We start from the raw sequence: 20,987 nt of genomic DNA, 5'->3' as shown, positions 1-20,987 counted from the left end.
GCTCCACATCAATGGCACCCCCCCAGCTCCCCAGGTACTGTTCCACATCCCGGATACAGCAGTGTCACGCCATCTTGGGGTTGACTTGCCTGAAAGCAGAGAGTCACACCGGACCAGCACTCCTGTCCGCCCTGAACGCACAGGTGGATCAGTGGCTGACTCCGCACCATCTGGAGATCGGCAAAGTGGTTTGTGACAACAGAAGAAATTTGTTGGCGGCATTGCATTTGGGCAATTTGACACATGTGCTGTGCATGGCACATGTGTGTAATCTGATCGTACAACGCTTTGTGCATAAGTACCCAGGCTTACAGGACGTCCTTAAGCAGGCCAGGAAGGTGTGTGGCCATTTCAGGCGTTCCTACACAGCCATGGCGCACTTTTCCGATATCCAGCGGCGAAACAACATGCCAGTGAGGCGCTTGATTTGCGACAGCCCGACACGTTGGAATTCAACACTCCTAATGTTCGACCGCCTGCTCCAACAAGAAAAAGCCGTTAACGAGTATTTGTATGACCGGGGTGCTAGGACAGCCTCTGCGGAGCTGGGAATTTTTTTGCCATGTTATTGGACGCTCATGCGCAATGTCTGTAGGCTCATGCGTCCTTTTGAGGAGGTGACAAACCTAGTCAGTCGCACCGAAGGCACCATCAGCGACATCATACCATTTGTTTTTTCCTGGAGCATGCCCTGCGAAGAGTGCTGGATCAGGCCGTAGATGAGCGTGAAGAGGAAGAGTTGTGGTCACCATCACCACGAGAAACAGCCTTATCAGCATCGCTTGCTGGACCTGCGGCAACGCTGGAAGAGGATTGTGAGGAAGAGGAGTCAGAGGAGGAATGTGGCTTTGAGGAGGAGGAGGAAGACCAACCACAACAGGCATCCCAGGGTGCTCGTTGTTACCTAACTGGTACCCGTGGTGTTGTACGTGGCTGGGGGGAAGAACATACCTTCAGAGAGATCACTGAGGACGAGGAACAGGACATAAGTAGCTCGGCATCCAACCTTGTGCAAATGGGGTCTTTCATGCTGTCGTGCCTGTTGAGGGACCCTCGTATAAAAAAGCTGAATGAGAACGACCTGTACTGGGTGTCCACGCTACTAGACCCCTGGTATAAGCAGAAAGTGCCTGAAATGTTACCGAATTACGGCAAGTCGGAAAGGATGCAGCAGTTCCAAAATCAATTAAAAAGTATGCTTTACACAGCGTATAAGGGTGATGTCACAGCACAACGGGAATCTAACAGGGGAAGAGGTGAAAATAAAATTAAAATAAAAATACCGCACTCAAAATATAGTATCAAAAGTAAATCGATAATCAAGTATGATTTAGTATGCAAAAAATAATTTATTAGAATATATATTTGTAATCAAAAAATAGATATATGTACACATAAAGTTCTGATGATCTCAATCATTGTTTGAAAATTCATCCGCTGCACTAAGTACTCATACGCTTGATGTAAGAGATATAGTCTAGAAATCAATCCTTTGAAATTCATTAATTGAAAATTACTGTGATAGTGCAGAAACTGCCTCAAAATTCATATATTTACACACACCAAGTTCTGCATAGTGGTCAATCCTAAATCAAATTCATAAATATGTCATTCATTTGACATCACTATGAAAATGCAGAAACTGTCTCAAAGCTCATATATATACACACAATATTCTTGCACAAAGGTTAGTTCTTAATCAAATTCATTAGTATGACACTGTTCACCCCACATCTAAAGCTATGCATAGCAATCTGTTAGTGCACAGTCCTGATGGATCCAAATCCTTGCAAGGATCAATGTATAAAATAAACAGAAAAAAAGAGAGAGAGTAAAAACGTGAAAAATTATGAAAAAAGAAAAAATTATGAAAAAATGAAAAAATGAAAAAAATGAAAATAAGTCCTTGACAAAGTCACTTTAAATGTATGTAGTATTACTATGGATGGATCTCACCGCTTTATCTGTTATAATGCAGACTCTCAGTTATTTGTTGTATCTTGTAGGCCGTCCTTATAAGCTCTGATGGTATAAAGGTTTCTTTATGAAGTAATTAGACAAGTTGCAGGAAGTTAGAGGTGTTCGTCAAACGGGAAGGACTCCAAACGGCTGGATGGAGTGTCAAAACAAATGATTTGTGTTCCTCGGGCTGCGCGCTCGGGATATGTGGTCCCCTCAATGGCCCTGAAGAGGTGAAAGTAATCCTCCTCCTCCCACGACCACGCCGGCAAGGACAGGACGCTATACAGACGTGTTGTTGATGGAGGACATGCGGAGCTTTTTAAGTCCTACGCATCGCCACAGTCCTTCGGGGTCCACCCTCAGAGAACGACTCGACCGACAGGTAGCAGACTACCTCGCCTTAACTGCAGATATCGACATTCTGAGGAGCGATGAACCCCTTGACTACTGGGTGTGCAGGCTTGACCTGTGGCCTGAGCTATCCCAATTTGCAATAGAACTTCTGGCCTGCCCCGCTTCAAGTGTCCTGTCTGAAAGGACCTTCAGTGCAGCAGGAGGTATTGTCACTGAGAAGAGAAGTCGCCTAGGTCAAAAAAGTCTAGATTACCTCACTTTATTAAGATGAATGAGGGATGGGACTGACAGTGGGCGATACATTTGACTAAAAAGGACTGATGAGGGGGACTACTTAAGACACCACTCCTATCTGGTGGCACATTAGATTGCACGCGCAGTGTCCCAAATTTGAAGTAGGAGGACCGACCAAGCATCTTTTTCCATCTCCCGCTTCCTAAAATCGATGCCTTATATACACGTCCCCTGATAGGGGACGTAACAAGGATTAAACTGATAAGAATAGTACTACTTAACACACCACTCCTATCTGGTGGCACATTAGATTGCACGCGCAGTGCCCCAAATTTGAAGTAGGAGGACCGACCAAGCATGTTTTTCCATCTCCCGCTTCCTAAAATCGATGCCTTATATACACGTCCCCTGATAGTGGACGTAAAAGGGATTAAACTGATAGGAATAGTACTACTTAACACACCACTCCTATCTGGTGGCACATTAGATTGCACGCGCAGTGCCCCAAATTTGAAGTAGGAGGACCGACCAAGCATGTTTTCCCATCTCCCGCTTCCTAAAATCGATGCCTTATATACACGTCCCCTGATAGGGGACGTAACAGGGATTAAACTGATAGGAATAGTACTACTTAACACACCTTATAATAACGCAGAGAGAGGCAACGCAGAGATAGGAGTCTGAAGAAGAGGAGTCAGAGGAGGAAGGTGGCTTTGAGGAGGTGGAAGACCAAACACAGTAGGCGTCCCAGGGGGCTTGTTGTCACCTTTCGGGGACCCTTGGTGTTGTACGTGGCTGGGAGGAGGAAGAGACCTTCAATGACATCAGTGGGGACAAGGGGACATGGCTAGCTTGGTATCCAACCTTGTGCAAATGGGGAGTTTGCGGTTGTGCAAATGGACTGTTTGCGGTTGTTTGCAGTGCGTTAAACAGGGAGTTTGGTCTGTCACTGTGAAGCGGGCGTAACCCTTACACTACCTGATCGATACAACATCATACCTGATGTTTTAAAGCAGGTTATTCCAAACAATTTAGGAATGTTAGGTGATGTATGCCCTTTATGGATTGAAACCAGACTCTGCATCAACTATGTAATTTTCCATGGGAGTTTTGCCATGGATCCCCCTCCGGCATGCCGTAGTCCAGGTGTTAGTCCCCTTGAAACAACTTTTCCATCACTATTGTGGCCAGAAAGAGTCCCTGTAAGGCTTTAAAAAAAATGGGCCTGCCCATTGAAGTCTATGGCGGTTCGCCCGGTTTGCCCGTTCGCGAACATTTGCGGAAGTTCGCGTTCGCCGTTCGCGAACCGAAAATTTTATGTTCGCGACATCACTACATACCAGTTCTTTACATCCTCCCAAAAATCCATAAGGATACAAAGAAACCCCCCGGAAGGCCCATAGTCTCCGGGATTGGCTCCCTACTGAGTAGGTTATCTGAATATATAGACAGACAACTCCAGCCTCTGGTGACATCACAACCTACTTATCTTAGGGATTCTACACAGTTATTAAAGATTTTACAGAATATCCAATGGGAAGAAGACTACCATTTAGTTACATGTAATGTGTCTAGCTTATACACTATTATCTCACATGAGCTAGGCTGTGAAGCCATTAAACATTTTTTGACACAGAGTAATACGTTTATTGATAGCCAGATGAATTTCATTATAGAAAGCATTTGTTTAATTCTTTCTAAAAACTTTTTTTGGTTTGATGGTTCTTTTTTCCTACAGTTAGTCGGTATTGCGATGGGGACCAGATTCGCTTCTAGTTATGCCAATTTGTTCATGTCCCATTGGGAGGGTACTTTCCTCCCAGGACGGGACGACGGGGGAGCAGGTCTGGTCCTCTATCGTAGGTATATCGACGATATTTTTTTCATATGGAAGGGGTCCAGAACCTCTCTGGATATTTTTTTGGAAGGTCTTAATAACAATCACAGAGATATTGTTTTGACCAGCCAAATCAGCCAAACGTCGGTCCAGTTTTTGGACCTAGAGATTTATATTTCAAATAATCATATTTCCACTAGAACCTTCTTCCAACCGGTGGACGTTAATGTGTACATTGACACCATGAGTTGTCATTACGATCCGTGGTTGCGCAATGTGCCCAAAAGTCAATTCAACCGTATCTTTAAGAACTGTAGTGACACCATGGAATATGAAGAACAGGCAGGACGACTTAAAAACTTTTTTGTGGAAAATAAATATGATCCGACTATTCTAGATAATCAGATTCAGGAGACTAAACAACAAAATAGAGAGTCCCTATTAGAATATAAAAATAGGCAAGTAGCCAAACAGACAGAGGAACCCCCTTTTGATTTTGGATTACAATGGTGATGCCAATCACATAAAATCTATCATCCATAAATATTGGCATATTTTGAGAACTGATGAAGGTCTTAATGACATCATCAGTGAAAAGCCAAAAATTGTATATAGGGGCACAAAGAATCTTCAAATCCTATTAGTTAAAAACCATATAAAAACTCATGTCACCCCTCCCTAACACACTCGAGACAATCGAGCAGTACCACTTTAGGAAATGATCCTGCAAGCATTAACCTACGAAAAAGCTTTTTAAAATAGAAACGTTAGTTTGTTTAGCGTGTAACTTAAGCATGAACTGCAACATGTACTAATGTCACAGGCGTACAGAAAAGATTGCATCCTATAATAACCACAGTTCATTCCTCATGTTTATACCCTGTCTGCTAAAAATGTTTTTTTGTGGTCAGCATGTTTGCTCCCTAATCAATTGTCTAATGTACAGACATACCTGTCTAGCTTAAACTCCATGTGTTACTATGTTTTGATATCTCTACCTTAATGAAAGGAAAAAGTGCTGTCTAATATGACGTGACCTATATATACGATACCTCTTTAAATGCCTATATCTTGTCATTGCCTAATCGTGTATATCCACATGCACTACAAAAATAAAGAATTTATAAAAAAAAAATAATGTCACCAACACCAATGTTTTTAGTGAAAAGCACGGTTTTTACCCGTGTAAAATGTGCACAGCCTGTAAAAGAACAAAATTTAAAAAAGATACACATACTAAATTCATTTCTAATATATCAAAAAAGGAATATAAAATCAATTCTATCCTCACATGTCATTCTAGTAATGTGATATACCTCCTCTGGTGCCCTTGTGGACTACAGTATGTGGGAATGACTGCGAGGACCTTAAAAACTTGCATACTGGAACACTTGGGCAATATACAGAGGGGGTATGCTAAACACAGTGTCGCTACACATTTTTCACAATGTCACAATAGTGACCCTTCCTATGTTAGTTTTATTGCTATTGCCCAAAAGAAAAAGGATTGGAGGGGCGAAGATAATTTTAAAGAACTTTGCAAATTTGAAAGCAGGTGGATATTTTAGTTAAACACTCTATCCCCCAATGGTTTAAATTTAGATTTTGAGCTGGCTCATTTTTTATAGTTTTTTTATAGGATTTTATATAAGATTTGTGTACCCCTTTAAATATATATACTATGCATTTTTAGTACCAGCTCATTACATATATATTTTATATACTTTCATATTTTAATTTTGCCCTCTTTGATCAACCAATCCTATTCATATGGGCTGTATCTACATATTGTAAATGTGATATAACATTTTTTTTTTTATGACATTATGTATTATTAATTTTCATGTCTCCTAGGATTTATTAGGCGCGGGAGGGGGGATGACGTAGGACGTGGGACGGAGGCACGCCGCGTCTCGCGGGTTTTTTTCCTTGGCCGGAAGATGGGAGACACTGAGCAGAGCGGGGCGTTGTGAGGGAAGACGCCTGATTTGCTTTCCGCTGCGGTTGGCGGTACTGGGCGATGCGGTGTTGCTGAGCGGTTGCTGAGCGGTCGAGAGAGAAGACAGGTCCCAAACGCTTATTTTTCTAAGTGGAAAACTAATTCCGTCCGCCCAGTGACTGCTGGAAAAGAGTGATGGGAGTGATGGGAGTGACCCCCCAGGACACTTAAACGGAGAAGTGGATAAGTATACCGGCTGGTTTGCTATATATATATGCTACATGTATGCTATATCCACGTATTAGCTAACAGAGCTTATATATCACCCAGTCACTCAGTCACTAAGTGTACATTAAGGTCCATATTCAGGTTTTATACCCTATTACGTATTACAATTTACTATTATTGCACTACTATCGCAGTAATTGATATCCTTATCTTCATTTAATCATTTACTAAGAACTATTAAGATTTAAAGGAACATAAAACAAACAAAAAAAATATATAAAAAAAAATATATAAAAAAAAAAAAAAAAAACAGAGAAAGAAATAGAACGCTAATAGAAAGAGAAAGTGAAAGAGAAGGGAAAGAGAGGAGGGGTAAATGGCCTCAAAAAAAAACTCAGAAGGTAAACAGAATTTAAAAAGAACTGCTAAAAAACAAGAACCAGCTATAGAAAGGAGGACTTCAGGTTTTTTCTCTCCCCAATTAAACAAGGGGAGTAGTACTAAATCTATACAAGAAGAATCAATACCTATATTGGACCCCAAAGAGACTGAGATAGACAAAACTTTGTCAGATAGCTCATGGGAAGAAAATGTATCTATCACTGCCGGTTATTTATCCAAATGCCTGGAGATCCAATTTGAGAAAATAAAAGAAGAAATAAAACTGCAGTCTAGAGAAATAAAAAATGAGATTCTAAATATAGGAAGAAGAGTGGTATTGTTAGAAGAGAAGACGGACCAAATAAATATACAACAAAAAAACAATACGGATAATATAAATAAATTGGATGAAACTCTAGAGACCCTGAAAAAGAAGATTACGGATTTAGAAGATAGATCTAGAAGACAAAACCTCCGAATTAGGGGGATCCCGGAGACTGTTGTAAATGCAAATCTAGAAGACTATTGTGTAGAGTTTTTTTTGTTTCTGGGGGTTAATTTAGATAACGGTACAAGCGGCATTGAAAGATGTCATAGAATTTATAAACCTGGTAACGTACCAGAACAAGCCCCGAGAGACACAATTATTTGCCTACAATCATTCCGTTTCAAGACGCAAATTATGAAGGCAATGACAACAAAAGACCTGAAGGGGTCAATCTTCCATCAAATTAAGATTTTTCAAGATCTCTCATACCAGACCAGACTTCAAAGGAAATTTTTTACCAATCAGACAGAGGTCCTTAGAAAAAATGCAATTAAATATGCCTGGGGATTTCCGACACGCATAAACCTAACACATAATAACCAAAGACTGACCTTTGATAAACCGCAGAAATTAGAACAATGGCTACAAGAAGGGAATTTAAAATAAGTCATTGCACAAGGTATTTTTTTTTTTTTCCTCGCACATATATAACACAACATAAAACAAATAAATTAGGATTAAAGCTACACTAGAGGCCATAGAAATGTAAAGAGTGGTCCCACACTATTAAGCTAAATCTCTCCTGAAAACTAAGAAAAATGGGGGAAAGAAGTGATAAAGGGAAGAAAAGAGAAGGGAAAAGAGGGAGAAAAAAGGGGGAGAAAAAAAAAAGGGGAAAAAACTAAAATAGATAAAAGAACAGGAGTGTTTATACTAACCACAATAATAATAAGTAAATACACGATATATTAGAGGTAATTTGATAGAAAGATTATGACACAAAATAAAGGTAATACCTTGGACTTAAAGGTATATTAAAATATAAAATACACTAAATACACTAAAAACAATTTTTTGGGTTTAATTAAAAGGCTATTTAGATCAAATAAAGGGAGAAAGAAAGAAAAAAAAAAACTAATGAAATGGGAATAAATATCAGAAGTAACTTTATAGAAATATTTTGATATAAAATAAATGCAAATAAATGTAATATTTGAGAAACAAAGATATATTAAAATTTTAAACTTACACTAAAATTTAACGAAAGAGCTATTTTGGCAAAACAAGAAACAAAAAAATAAGAAAAAAAAAAGTATGAAATGGGAATAATTATTTTTTTTTTTTTTTTCCCCTTCTGGTATTATTTTTATCCACTACACCCGTCCGGCCAAGGAGAAACTCTAGCTCGCAGATCTCGACACTTTTTCTTTTCTGCGAGCATAGAGTATGGGGACATTTTCGACGTCACTGATTAGAGAGTCGGTGTCGTTTTTGGATTGTTGTTTTCTCTCCCTATGTTTTTGGCAGGGCTTCCCCCCGAAGGTTATGGGAGGCCTAGGTAGGGAGGAACACAAGGGAGGGAATAGATACATAGTTTTTTGCCTAGTAAAAGGCAGACATTGTACGTTTTATGTTGTGTTTTATATGTTTGTTAGTACAGATGGTGAACTTATCAGTCCTCGAAGGAAAAGAAATAGGATACATAAAATAAAATGAGGCTAGCGACGATTAATGCACAGGGGATAAACTCACAATTTAAAAGATATACAATCCTTGAGTTTCTCAAAAAAGAACAAATCCAGATTGCAGCCCTACAGGAAACCCACTGGAGAACGCAAGATAAAAACAATCTTAAATCTAAATTTTTTCCTACTATAATTAGTGCCTCTATGAGTCAAAAAAAGAAAAGAGGAGTAGCCTTCTTATTTTCTAGGAATATATCATTAAAAATTATATACCAAGAAATTGATTTGGAAGGCAGATACATTATATTAGTAGCAGAAATTAATAATCAAAAATATACGTTAGTGAACATATACGCACCAAATCAATCACAAATTGCATTTATTAAAAAAGTGCTTAATAAAACTGAACGCGTGAAAATGGGCCGAGTTATGGTTATGGGAGATTTTAACTGCGTACCCGAGATTGAGATAGACCGAAGTTCTAAAACAAAAACCAGTAACTATGGAAACTTGAAGATGACTGCTAAAATTTTTTCAGAATTAATTAAACAAGCCCAACTTTTAGATTATTGGAGGATATTTCATACGAAGGAAAAGGATTTTTCCTGTTTCTCAAAAGCTTTCTGCTCATATTCTAGAATTGATCTCTTTTTGGGGGACAGAAACTTAGCGAGCCAAATTAAAAAGGTTTTTATAATAGCCACTACATGGTCAGATCATAATCCGGTCATCCTAGATATAAAAGAACAACATCAAAGAACAAGAGCTGACTGGAAAATGAAAGACTGGTTACTTAAAAATGAAGACAATCTTAAACAAATCAAAGATACAACAGATTATTTTTTCAAAGAAAACAGAAACAAAGATGTCTCTCCAGCAATGACTTGGTGTGCTTATAAATCAGTAATAAGGGGCCTTTTTATAAGCTTAGCAGCAAAAGAGAATAAATTAAATTAAAAAAAGGCAAATTTAGCTGAATTGTACATAAAACTAGACAATCTACTTGAACAAAATAAAAATAAACCATCTCGGAGTATTACTAATGAAATTATAGACACTGAAAAATTAATTAATGAACACCTTATGACAAAGGCTAATAATGCGTTGCATTACTTAAAACAGAAATGGTACTACACCGGAAATAGAGCAGAAAAACTAATGACGAACAGAATAAAAAAAGAAAAATCGAAAAGAATCATCACCAAAATTATTGATAATGGAGAGACTATCTTGAGACCTGAAAAAATAGTGCGACGGGAGACATGTTACATATCTGGTGGAGCTGTCCCTTGATAATAGAATTTTGGAAAATGTTTATAGGCAAAATCCAAGAAATAATCGATACTAAAATACCCTTGTCTCCAGAATTATTTATACTACACTTAAATCTTAGCCAATATAATATGGATTTTCAATACTTTCTTACTCATGCGCTAATAGCGGCAAAGATCTCTATAGCTAGAAGATGGAGAACTAATAGTATACCAAATTGGGAAACCATAAAAAATCAGTTAATCTTTCAGCTAAAAATGGAAAGCGGCTTAAATATAAATCTAAAAAAAAAAAAAAAGATGGATATAGATATATGGCTAAATAAGCTGTGCGCATTCTAATTTGATAAAGAAAATAGGAGAAAAAGAAAAGGGAAGGGAAAGGGGGAAAAAAAATGAAAAGAAAGGAAAAAGAAAAGAAAAGAAAATAAGAATAAATGTTAAGATAATCAGCTAGTTACTCTAATTATTACTATGGGAACATTACTGAGGACCTTTGTCACCATCTATATGTTTGTATTGTACTGTCTTTATGTTTTTTGTTTTTGATAATGTGAAATATTAATGATGACTTAGTACCATAGTCCGAACTATATGAACGGCAGCAGAAAATCATCGGCAGGTACTGTCTGAAATAAAAAAAAAAAAAAAAAAAAAAAAAAAAAATTTCATGTCTCCTATTATTCCCCTCTTGTAGGGGATCTACAGAGAAGATATATGCATGATTGTTGTTATCTTTCCTATAGATGTATATATTACTATGCCATTTTACACTATGAGGAATTGTTTATTTATATGCACTTTACAAGTTACTATAGGTGCCCATTTTCAACATGGAGCCTTTGGCTTCAATTGGGCAAATTAACTGAATTAAACTAAACTGATGGAATTAGCGCCGAAAATACCGGAAGTGACATCAGACGCCGGTCTGCTGAACTTTCGCCCACGTGACCGCTAGTCATAGAAGCGGTGAATTCAAAAGGAACAGCAGCTGAATGATCTTTATGCACTGATGAAAACTCGGACTGAGTTGAAACGTGTCTGCATAGCTGTGAGCTTGTGTGTCACCATATGGGACCTGCACAGTTATTTTTTTTAACTTTTATTTGTAATAAATTTGTTTACTTTTAACATCACCATTGCTGCTTTTTCCTGATTTTGGGGGACACCATTCAAGATCCTCCACATAGCCTTTTGAGGCACCTTTGGGCATTATATACAGAGCCTGGCACGGCTCTGGAATTCGTGAGTGTATCCAATTACTTCTATACTCATTTATTTCTATATACAGTCTATACTATGTACTATCCTTTTGTGTTATTGTAGGAACCTACTACATAGAATATTATCTGCATAGATCTGCACATGTATAAGTATTCTTAATTATTTTTTGCCATTTTTTATTGGTACCATTGGTACACAGGGAGTGGTGTGTGTATTTGGCACTTGTTGTGTTCAAGTACCTTTATTTTACCATTTGACTTTAGGGTGTTGGGGAACACCTTTCTCACTCCATTACTGTGTTTATATTGTCTATTTTGTTTACTGTGTAAGCGCCATTCACTCATTTCCTTCTTGTATAACTATCTTTAGTCCTCAAAAAAAGCATTGCTAAATCTTTGCAGTAACTAAGTTTATCTTCCACAGCATACCACCTTTCTTGTTTGGACACAGACATTTGCGAAATAATGCTGTGGAAAAGAACGCTAGCTTTATGGTATTGATGGATTACAGGAAGACCTACTCCTACCTGGCATTTGCAGATAGAAAGGTATTTGCTTGCCATTCTAGTTTTTTCCCTTGCCATATGAACTTAGCAAGAATGCTGAATCATTGTAAGCCAACTGTCTGGGATACTCAAAGGGATCATTCTAAACAAGTACAGCCACTTTGGCAAAGTATTAGATTTGATAATGTAGATTCGACCCAATCAAGAAAATTCTAAGAACTTCCACTCCTTTAGTAATCTATTCATTTTAGTAAATAATAGGAGGAAATTAATTTCCATAATTATTTTTGGATCTGCACAAATGTTAATTCCTAGATAACTGAATGAAGTTTCAACCCAGACAAAATCAAACCTCTTTTTGATCTCATTATTTTCTTATTTGGTGATATTGCTAGCCAGATATATTGATTTATTTATGTTCATTTTGTACCCCGAGACGGTTGAAAATTTCCCAATGACTTGTGTTAGTTGTAATAATGATTGTAGGGGATTCTGTTCAGTCAAGATAACATTGTCTGTATATAAATTAATTTTAATGTTTTCTTGGTTGGGGTCGAAAACCTATTTTATCGTTTTGCCTTATGGGTAAAGCCCTAGGTTCTAGTGACATGATGTAAGTAAGAGGGACAAGGGGCACCCTTGTCTAATCCCATTGGCTAGGGAGAACCAATCTGATGTAAAGCCATTTCTCAATAATTCTGACAGATGGGGAAGTGAAAAGAACTTTGATATGGTTTAGAAATCTCCTGTATAGCCCGAATGCCCTCAGAGTTTGAATCAGGAACTCCCAGTTGATCAAATGCTTTTTCAGCATCAAGAGACAAGGTCAACAAGGGAGTCCCTGAATTCTGAACATAATTCAGAATATCAACGAGTCTTCTAATATTATGAGTAGAATATCTGCCCGGGATAAAACCTACTTGGTCACGATTTATTAAATCATGTATAGTTTTTTTTTTAACCGTTCTACTATTGACCCCTTAAGGACACATGACGTGTGTGACATGTCATGATTCCCTTTTATTCCAGAAGTTTGGTCCTTAAGGGGTTAAAGGGGAGTAGAGTTTGATATCTATATTTAAAAAGAGAAATTGGACAATAATTCTTGATGTTTTCTGTATTTTTGTTCTGTTTAGGGATTGGCACTATGTTTGCTTGTAATAATTCCCTTGGAATTGTGTTAGATGTTCCAAAAGAATTAAAAGCTTCAATCAAATCTGTTTTGATATTATCTTTTAATATTTTGTAGAAAAGGTTATTGAACCCGTCTGGGCCTGGCGTCTTATCCATCTTAAGCTTGCTGATCCAAAATAACAGTTCATTTTCTTTAAATGGTTTGTTTAATTCAAGCAATGGAATATTTGAGATTTTAGGTATTTTATTTTGCTTAGAAATTCATCGATGTCTGCTTTATTAGATTGGTTAGGAATATTATATAAATCATAGTAGAATTTTTAAAGGCTTCTCCTATTTTCTCTTGTCTGGAATTTCTTCTTTATCTACACATTTGGTGATAACCCTTTTGGCCTTTTCTTTTTTTAAATGGTTTTTCTTTTTTTAAATGGTTTTTTAAGTATCAGCTCTATTTCCCATGTAATACCATCTCATTTTCAAGTAAAATAGTGCTTTGTTGGCTCTTGCCATCAGTTGATCATTTATTAATGTTTCTACTTCTGATATTTTATTAGTTATACTATAGGAAGGATTATTTTTATTTTGAGAGAGTAAACTGTCTAAAGTAATATAAAGATCAGATAGAATAACAACGTATTTTCTTTAGTTTATTTTCTTTAGCTGTTAGATTTATAAGGTGACCTCACATGACAATTTGAATGCACACCAAGTTATTGGTGGTGATACTTAATTTTTTCTGTTTTCTTGGAAATAATAATCTGTCAGATCCTTGATTTGTTTAAGATTATTTTCATTTTTAATACCCAGTCATTCAACCTGTATTCTGGTTTAGGACTCTCAAATAGCTCTTTAATTTCTAGTATGACCGGGTTGTGATCTGACCAATTTGTTGCTGTAATGAAAATCTTTTTGATCTGTTTGTGTAGGATTCTGTCCCCCAAAACTATCGTGTGGTATCATATATTATTCACTCTTAATTGGAAGAGAGGAGAGAAAAAAAAAAAACAGTGCAATATTGGATTATTAGTCTAGTCAATTGCTCTTTTTTAAGGTAAAAACTAAAACACAAACAGTGCTATTACAATACATTTTTACTATTTCTTTTACCAATATTATCTAATTTTAGTGTATAACATCTAGCATTAATTCTTTATAATCTTCCCTTTTTGTAATACAGCCTATAACTCTCAGTAGGTACCTATAAGCACCACCTAAGCTTTTGTGACTTTCTATTACACTCTTTGTTAGTGCCTTATTTTAGTAAATTAGTGACTGTGTGTATCTGTGCTGCTAGGGGAGAATAACCCAGAGGAAAAAAAAAAAAGAAAAAACCCCAAGTAAGTTATACTCTGATATTTTATACAAGATTTTTGTTCTTGCATCCATTGTTTTAGTGTCTGCGGTTTGTCAAAAGTCAGCTTTTGGTTGTCATAAGTTAAATTTATATGTGTAGGGGAACCCCAAGCATATTTAATTACATTTTTTTCTAAGTGCTGCTGTCTGTATAGCAAAGGATTTTCTCTGAAGTCCAGTATGGAATGAAAGGTCCTGAAAAATCTTTATTTGTTGATACAATGAGTCCTTTCAAGTCCTTCGTTGAGATGGCCCTAATAGTTTGGGTCTTTACATGGAATGAGTGGAGACAGATTATGACTTCTCTTGGATACTAGTCAGGAACATTGCTGGCCATCATTGCTCTATGCCATCTCTCCATTAAGTTCCTCTCTTTGTTTGGGCTATTCCCCAGAAACTTGCATAGCTCTTTACAGTAGTCTTCCAACTTTGAATATATAATATTTTCTTGGATCCCCCTAATTCTGAGGTTGTTACTTAGGGATCCATCTTCTAGATCTCCAATTTTGGCTTTTAGTCTTTTCATTTCTTCCTCCATAGTATTTGTTTTGTTGCAGTTATTTTGTAATTGCAGAATGATGTGTTCTGTTTTTTGTTCTAACAGTTTGAATTTTCCACTGATGTTTTGTAAATCTTTTTTGATTTCTGTGCAGTGTAAATTTATCTCTTCTTTAGTTTTTTTCAAATTAAGCTTCAAAACACTTAGCCAGATAGTCAGCAGTGACTATTCCAGGAGTTATCTAATAAAGTTTTGTCTACACCAGCCTCTTTAGTAGTAAATAACTTTTCATGCCCCAGTTTGGGATTTACTCCTTTATCTGGCTGTGGAGAGAAAATTTTTGAAACTCTTCTGTCTGTTGTGATCACTTGTTTTTTTTTAAAACTTTGTTTCGTTTTCTTAATTTTTGAAGCAATGGTTGAGAGATTGAAATATTACTTAAACTTTAAGTGTTTGTTGGCTTTATCCAACAATTACGGATCCTGTGTAATAAGCAAGGGGGGCAGATTCACTAAAGTCTTTTTGGGGAAATTAAAAAATTTACCTCAAATTTTTAAATCTGATCTCACTCACTCTGCAATTACTATCTGACCACAAAACCTAGATGACTTTTAAAATTTCCCTTTTAAGCTATGGTATCTTATATCAGTGAAAATACTGAAATAGGATGTTGGTCGATTTCAATTTGTGGCATATGTACTTAGCTGCCTCTTGATGCTGCCACTTTCCTTGCAGGGGACATCTTATCACTCTGGCCGATCAAGACTTCCGGTCCATGGTCTGGTTTGCGCTGCTGTTTAGCTCCTGGTGCCGCAACTTCTGACACAGTTCGCCCCACAGAGATACTGCTGCAATTAAGATCTTGATGTGATGCCTCTTAAACTGTCTCCTTTTGCCCCACATAGACACTCTTTACCGCGTCAACCTAAGCAGCACCTCACCTAAGCATGCTTGCATCTGTGTCATCACGTGTCCCCCCCCCCCCATCCAGCACGTTGTAGTTGTTATGGTGCCAGGAGTCTACAGGTGCTCAAAAGTATTGGATTTTGAAGATTTACAAAGCACCTATTTTAAATTGAATAGGGACTGATTGTAATCCGCAGGATGCACGTTCGCAAATTATTGTTCACTTGCTTTAATGCCTCTACTGGCCAGCAGTCAAATACTTCAGATTTTTTTTTTTTAAATCCAGGCCTGGATTTAAAGTATTCAGTCAAGATTTCAGGGATCCAGTGCCATTCAGTCTGACTAAATCTGTACCTAACTCATGTCCATTTAATAACGGTAAATGATGGTTCATTTTATCTATAAAACATCATGTCACAGGTTCTTAAATTAATTCAAATGTGGGGGCGGGGCCTGGCCGCAGAGCAGTGAAGACGTGTGACTCCAGAGCTCCTGCATTAAGCTACACCTAACCTATAAATACACGGATTTAAAAGCGACTAATCGGGCCACGAAGGCCAGCAATAGAACGGGGACATAAAGCGGAACAAAATGATGCCCCACAAGCGCCATTACTGGCAGCACTCACAGATCTGGCGTCCGAGGCCTACTCACATGGCGAGCGCGGGAGAGACGGCCGCTCTCCTGCCGCCACAACCAACTACCTCGGCAACCAGGAGCCCACATCCCCCCCCCTATGGACCGGCGGGGGTCATCCCGGTCCAATCCCTACAGGGCCACGGGTTCCAACAAGCCTCCGTGGTAGCTAGCAACTCACAGCCGGAGGCCAAGATGGCGAATGCCGACCAGGCCCTAGGGCTACAACCCGCCCAGACTCAACAACTGCAGCTGACTAACACGGACAACATAGCAGCTGCCTTCGACCGTTTCTGGACGAGATGGCTGGCCTTAACGACACAGCCCCGAACAGCAATACAGGCCGCCCAAATGTCCGCCAACCTACCTGCACATGGCCCGGCGCTAAAACGCACAGCCAAGCCACCAACCAGAGTGCGACAGCAGGGGGCAAAGAGGGCTCAGTCCGGACCTCAAAGCCGCACATCGCTTACCCGACATCATCAGCCCGAGCACCGCCAGGTTCGGAGATCACCTCCCCACAGCACGCTACTACAAAGGAAACACACCCGACGGACCTATACACGGCCGTCGGCAGAAGTCGCAAGGAAGGCATATCGGCGCATCACCCGCTTATGGCACTACTCAGCCGTAACCAGCCTCCAGAAGGACTTTGCCTCCACGTTCAATGGCGACTCCGAGACACTGATCCGCACAACAGCTAGGGGAGCAGGAACGCTGACACGCCGCCGACGGCATCCCCCCGTCACCCGAGGCACTCACAGGAGTCTGGGAAGCAATGGTGGAGACCACCCACAGCTCTTGACCCGCGGCATTGGAGACCTGGACTGTACCCAACACCCGATGGGTATTGGCTGAACTGCTATGGGCACCCGGCAGGCATAACAGTTTTGCATGCCTGATATGTTGCTTCACGGAGCCCTGCTTTGCTTAATCACTGTCCCATTGCAGCAGTTTTATATATGCGTTGCCAGGCCATTAGAGAGGGGAATGCATTTTATTTATATTATTAACTCGACAAACCAGTGTACTACCACGTTTATATTTATTTTATTATCAGTTTGTCCTTATCCCTCATGTGCTTAACTTTGTTTTGCCTCCTTGTATCTGGATAACTAGCAGGTACAGCACCCACTCAGCCGCAGCACAGATAGCTTGCAACTCATTAATCTCATGAAGACATACCAGCTAGTCAAACAACCACTGGTCTTGTTAATAGTTAAGAGTACACATATGACTCACACCAACGAGCTTCAAGCCACACACCAGCATACCCACTCGGGTCTATATAACACACATTAACCATGTTTTAAGTTCAACAGCATAAATGTGTTCCCGCACGCCTCTCCATGTTTCATTAGTCGCAAGCTCCCGCAGTGTAAGTGAACAGTCTGTGCTCTAGTTTCCTGCTCATAGTCTAGACGGCGACACTCACACACTGCTTACTTAATTTTGTACGAAATGTCGGCACGGAGATATAGCTCAGCTTACGAGTTTATATAAAATGTGCGTAGTAAGGAAAACAGCCTAGAACTTAGACATGTTTATCTGTTTAGAACTTTATTGATACATAGCACTTGAGGGCTTTAACAGACGGATAGCAGGCTATAACTTTTTATTATTTACTTTACTTAAGCAATGTATTATGATAGCTGTAGTATAGCGTGTACCTAACTTGTAAAGTTAACTAAATTTTTTTTTAAGGGGCCTACTGTGTGATACCCAGCGAGTACGTAAACAGGATTGACACGAATATTCACAGTTGAACCCTGCCCAGCATATAACTTAATTTTAATATTAACTTAAGTAACCATACCATTAGCGATGTTTCGCCTAGTTAAAGCGACAAATGTTTAAAGCGACAAATGTTAAAAGCGACAATTGTTTAAAGCGACAAATGTTTAAAGCGACAATGTTAAAGGCGACAAATGTTGAAAGCGACAAATGTTGAAAGCGACAAATGTCAAAAGCGACAAATGTTAAAAGTGAAAACATTTTGAAGCGACAAATGTTTAAAGCGACAAATGTTTAAAGCGATAAATGTTTAAAGCGACCAATGCTTAAGACTAGTTTAAACAATACTCAGGCATACTCACAGTTTAAGATTACTTTTATTAACTGAATACATGAGTAAATAATTATATAAAAATGTGCCTGATAATTAATTGCCCCGCATGTTTTGCGGAGAAAATGCCTGAGGACTGCTTTTTGGGGCACCTCATGCTTGCTTGTAACCCTTTATGCGCACTATAAAAAATAAAGAATTAAAAAAAAAAAAAAAAAAAAAAAAAAAAAAAAAAAATTAATTCAAATGTAAGTATGTAATGTGGAGAGATTTGGACCTTCTGTGCAATGGTAGAAATTCAATTGGAGTCTGGTATCTAACACTCACTCCCACCATCAAGTTGAGTCAATGGAATTGTTTTGTCATTGGGACTTTGTTTATGACAAGTGTGACAGTAGTATGACAGGACCGGGATTAATTAATTTATTGGACTAGATACACGAGTCAGAGGCAAAAACAAAAGATGGATAGATAAGTGCAATCGAGTAAACTCTATGGAAATCGCTATTGGCTACCTGTACAAGGGGTTCTGGCAGACTGATAACAATAACTAACCATGTTATGTGCCAAAAACTGCCAACGGTATGTGAATTTTTCATAGCCTTCTTTATTTGTTTGTTTGTTTAATACCTATAAGTAGGTTTAACATTAAATCTTAGCCATAAAGGCCTGAGTATGACTAGTGCCATTAGATGGTTATATTATATTTATCTTTCAGGATTACAGATAATTGCAATTTTCAATAGAATAAATACATTTCATGGCACACAAAATGTACATTTTCCATTGTTTGTTTTCTTTGCTGTAGGAAGTGCATTTGAACTGAAGAGGATTCTTTATATTACAACTGGAGATAGATATCCTGGAATTCTTTACATATTACTAGAGATTTATAGAAGTATTTTGATTCCATTCCTTCCAACATGCTGTCCATTACCAATTACTCCTCCAGCACGCTTGTTATTTATTGCACTTCTTATTAACATCTGTTACTTGAATAATAAAGTTTTCAATGTGATTCCATTAATGCAAATTTATCTTAAGAAGGGATATTATATATTTGACATGGTAATAGATTTAATGGTACCCAAGGACATTGATTACACCCCATTTAGCAGAGTCAGTATACAACATGATGTCTGTCTTCTGCTTGCACAAAATACTACACTCCCAAGAGAACATAATGCATAGCCCTCGATACTTCCAGAGCTTTCATTTCAATATTATAGAGGAGCGTTACAAACAGCTGAGGGACAGGCAGATGTAAGTGGTGGATTCTGAAATGTATTTTATTGATAATAATTTAAGTAAGCAGAATGACACTTCATAAAGTACTCTCCTACTATATCAGAGTATACGCAGGTAAGTTCAAAGGGGGAGTCAGTGGTGTAAGGTTTATTTCTGGTCAATTGGTACTTGAATTTAATATGTCATTTAACTCAACATTCATAAGGTCATATATTTACTAAACTGTTGAAATTTGTTTAGACTTCAGCGTACAAGTCTTATTATCCTGCAGTCTTGATCAGTCAACTCAGCCTTTAATCCATGTCTTACTTTCTTAGCATCCTTCCATGAATAAAATAAGAACTACTGAGTTGAAGTAATAATGACGGTCAATTCTAAATCCAAAATCCTAGAGCAAAAAAGTCATATGTTTAATTTATATATATTTTAAGATTTTACAAGCAAGATTAGAAAAGAAATTGTTTTCGGATAATAATCCTATGTATGTAACAACACAGGAACTCTCTTTTTAACAAACTCACAATTAATCTAAATTCCTTCATAACTTAGCTCACATTTCAATATCTGTTACTAGCAGCGAACGGTTTAATATTGCTCATTTGAATCTTGGCGGCATCTATGCATCTTTTGACACCTATGCATGCTACCTCGTGTAGCCTTGAGAAAAGGCACTGCATAGTAAAACTGGAATTTCATAGGACAGCTCTTTCCAGAATATATTTTTCTCTTCTGTTTTTTTGGAAGATTCATGTACAGTGAATCACTTCCTTCACTGCCAATCTTGACATTTTCTCTACTATGGAAAAGGAAGGTAATTGTGTATGGCATCCCAGAATGTTATGTCCTCCCATTTCAAGCATCTGGTGTCTGGACTGCTGTGCCTGAATTCCATCACATAATTACTGTACATGCAGTAAGCTGAGCACAAGATTAAGAGGATTGGCATTACAGCATATAAAAACCCATTTTGGTGGATAAAGTAATAAAACAATCAATCCTTGTTTGCATTTTACCTTTCACAATGAGCCATACAATGAAAGCTTTTAAACACCTGGAATCCAGTGTGTATCCAAATGTTCTAAAATAAGGTTTTTAGAAGGTTACTTGGACAAAAGCAACAAAGACATAACTATATAATGTATACCTCATAACAGCACATAAACGAACCTTAAAATAACCTCACTATATAATAACATAAACTAACAGTAATATATGACCATGCAGCTGTTTTTAAATTATTTTAGAATAGCTAATAGCA

Source organism: Pelobates fuscus, chromosome 1 (assembly GCF_036172605.1).
Source record: "Pelobates fuscus isolate aPelFus1 chromosome 1, aPelFus1.pri, whole genome shotgun sequence".
In the NCBI taxonomy this organism is placed as follows: Eukaryota; Metazoa; Chordata; class Amphibia; order Anura; family Pelobatidae; genus Pelobates; species Pelobates fuscus.
Note: the sequence above shows the minus strand (reverse complement) of the source record.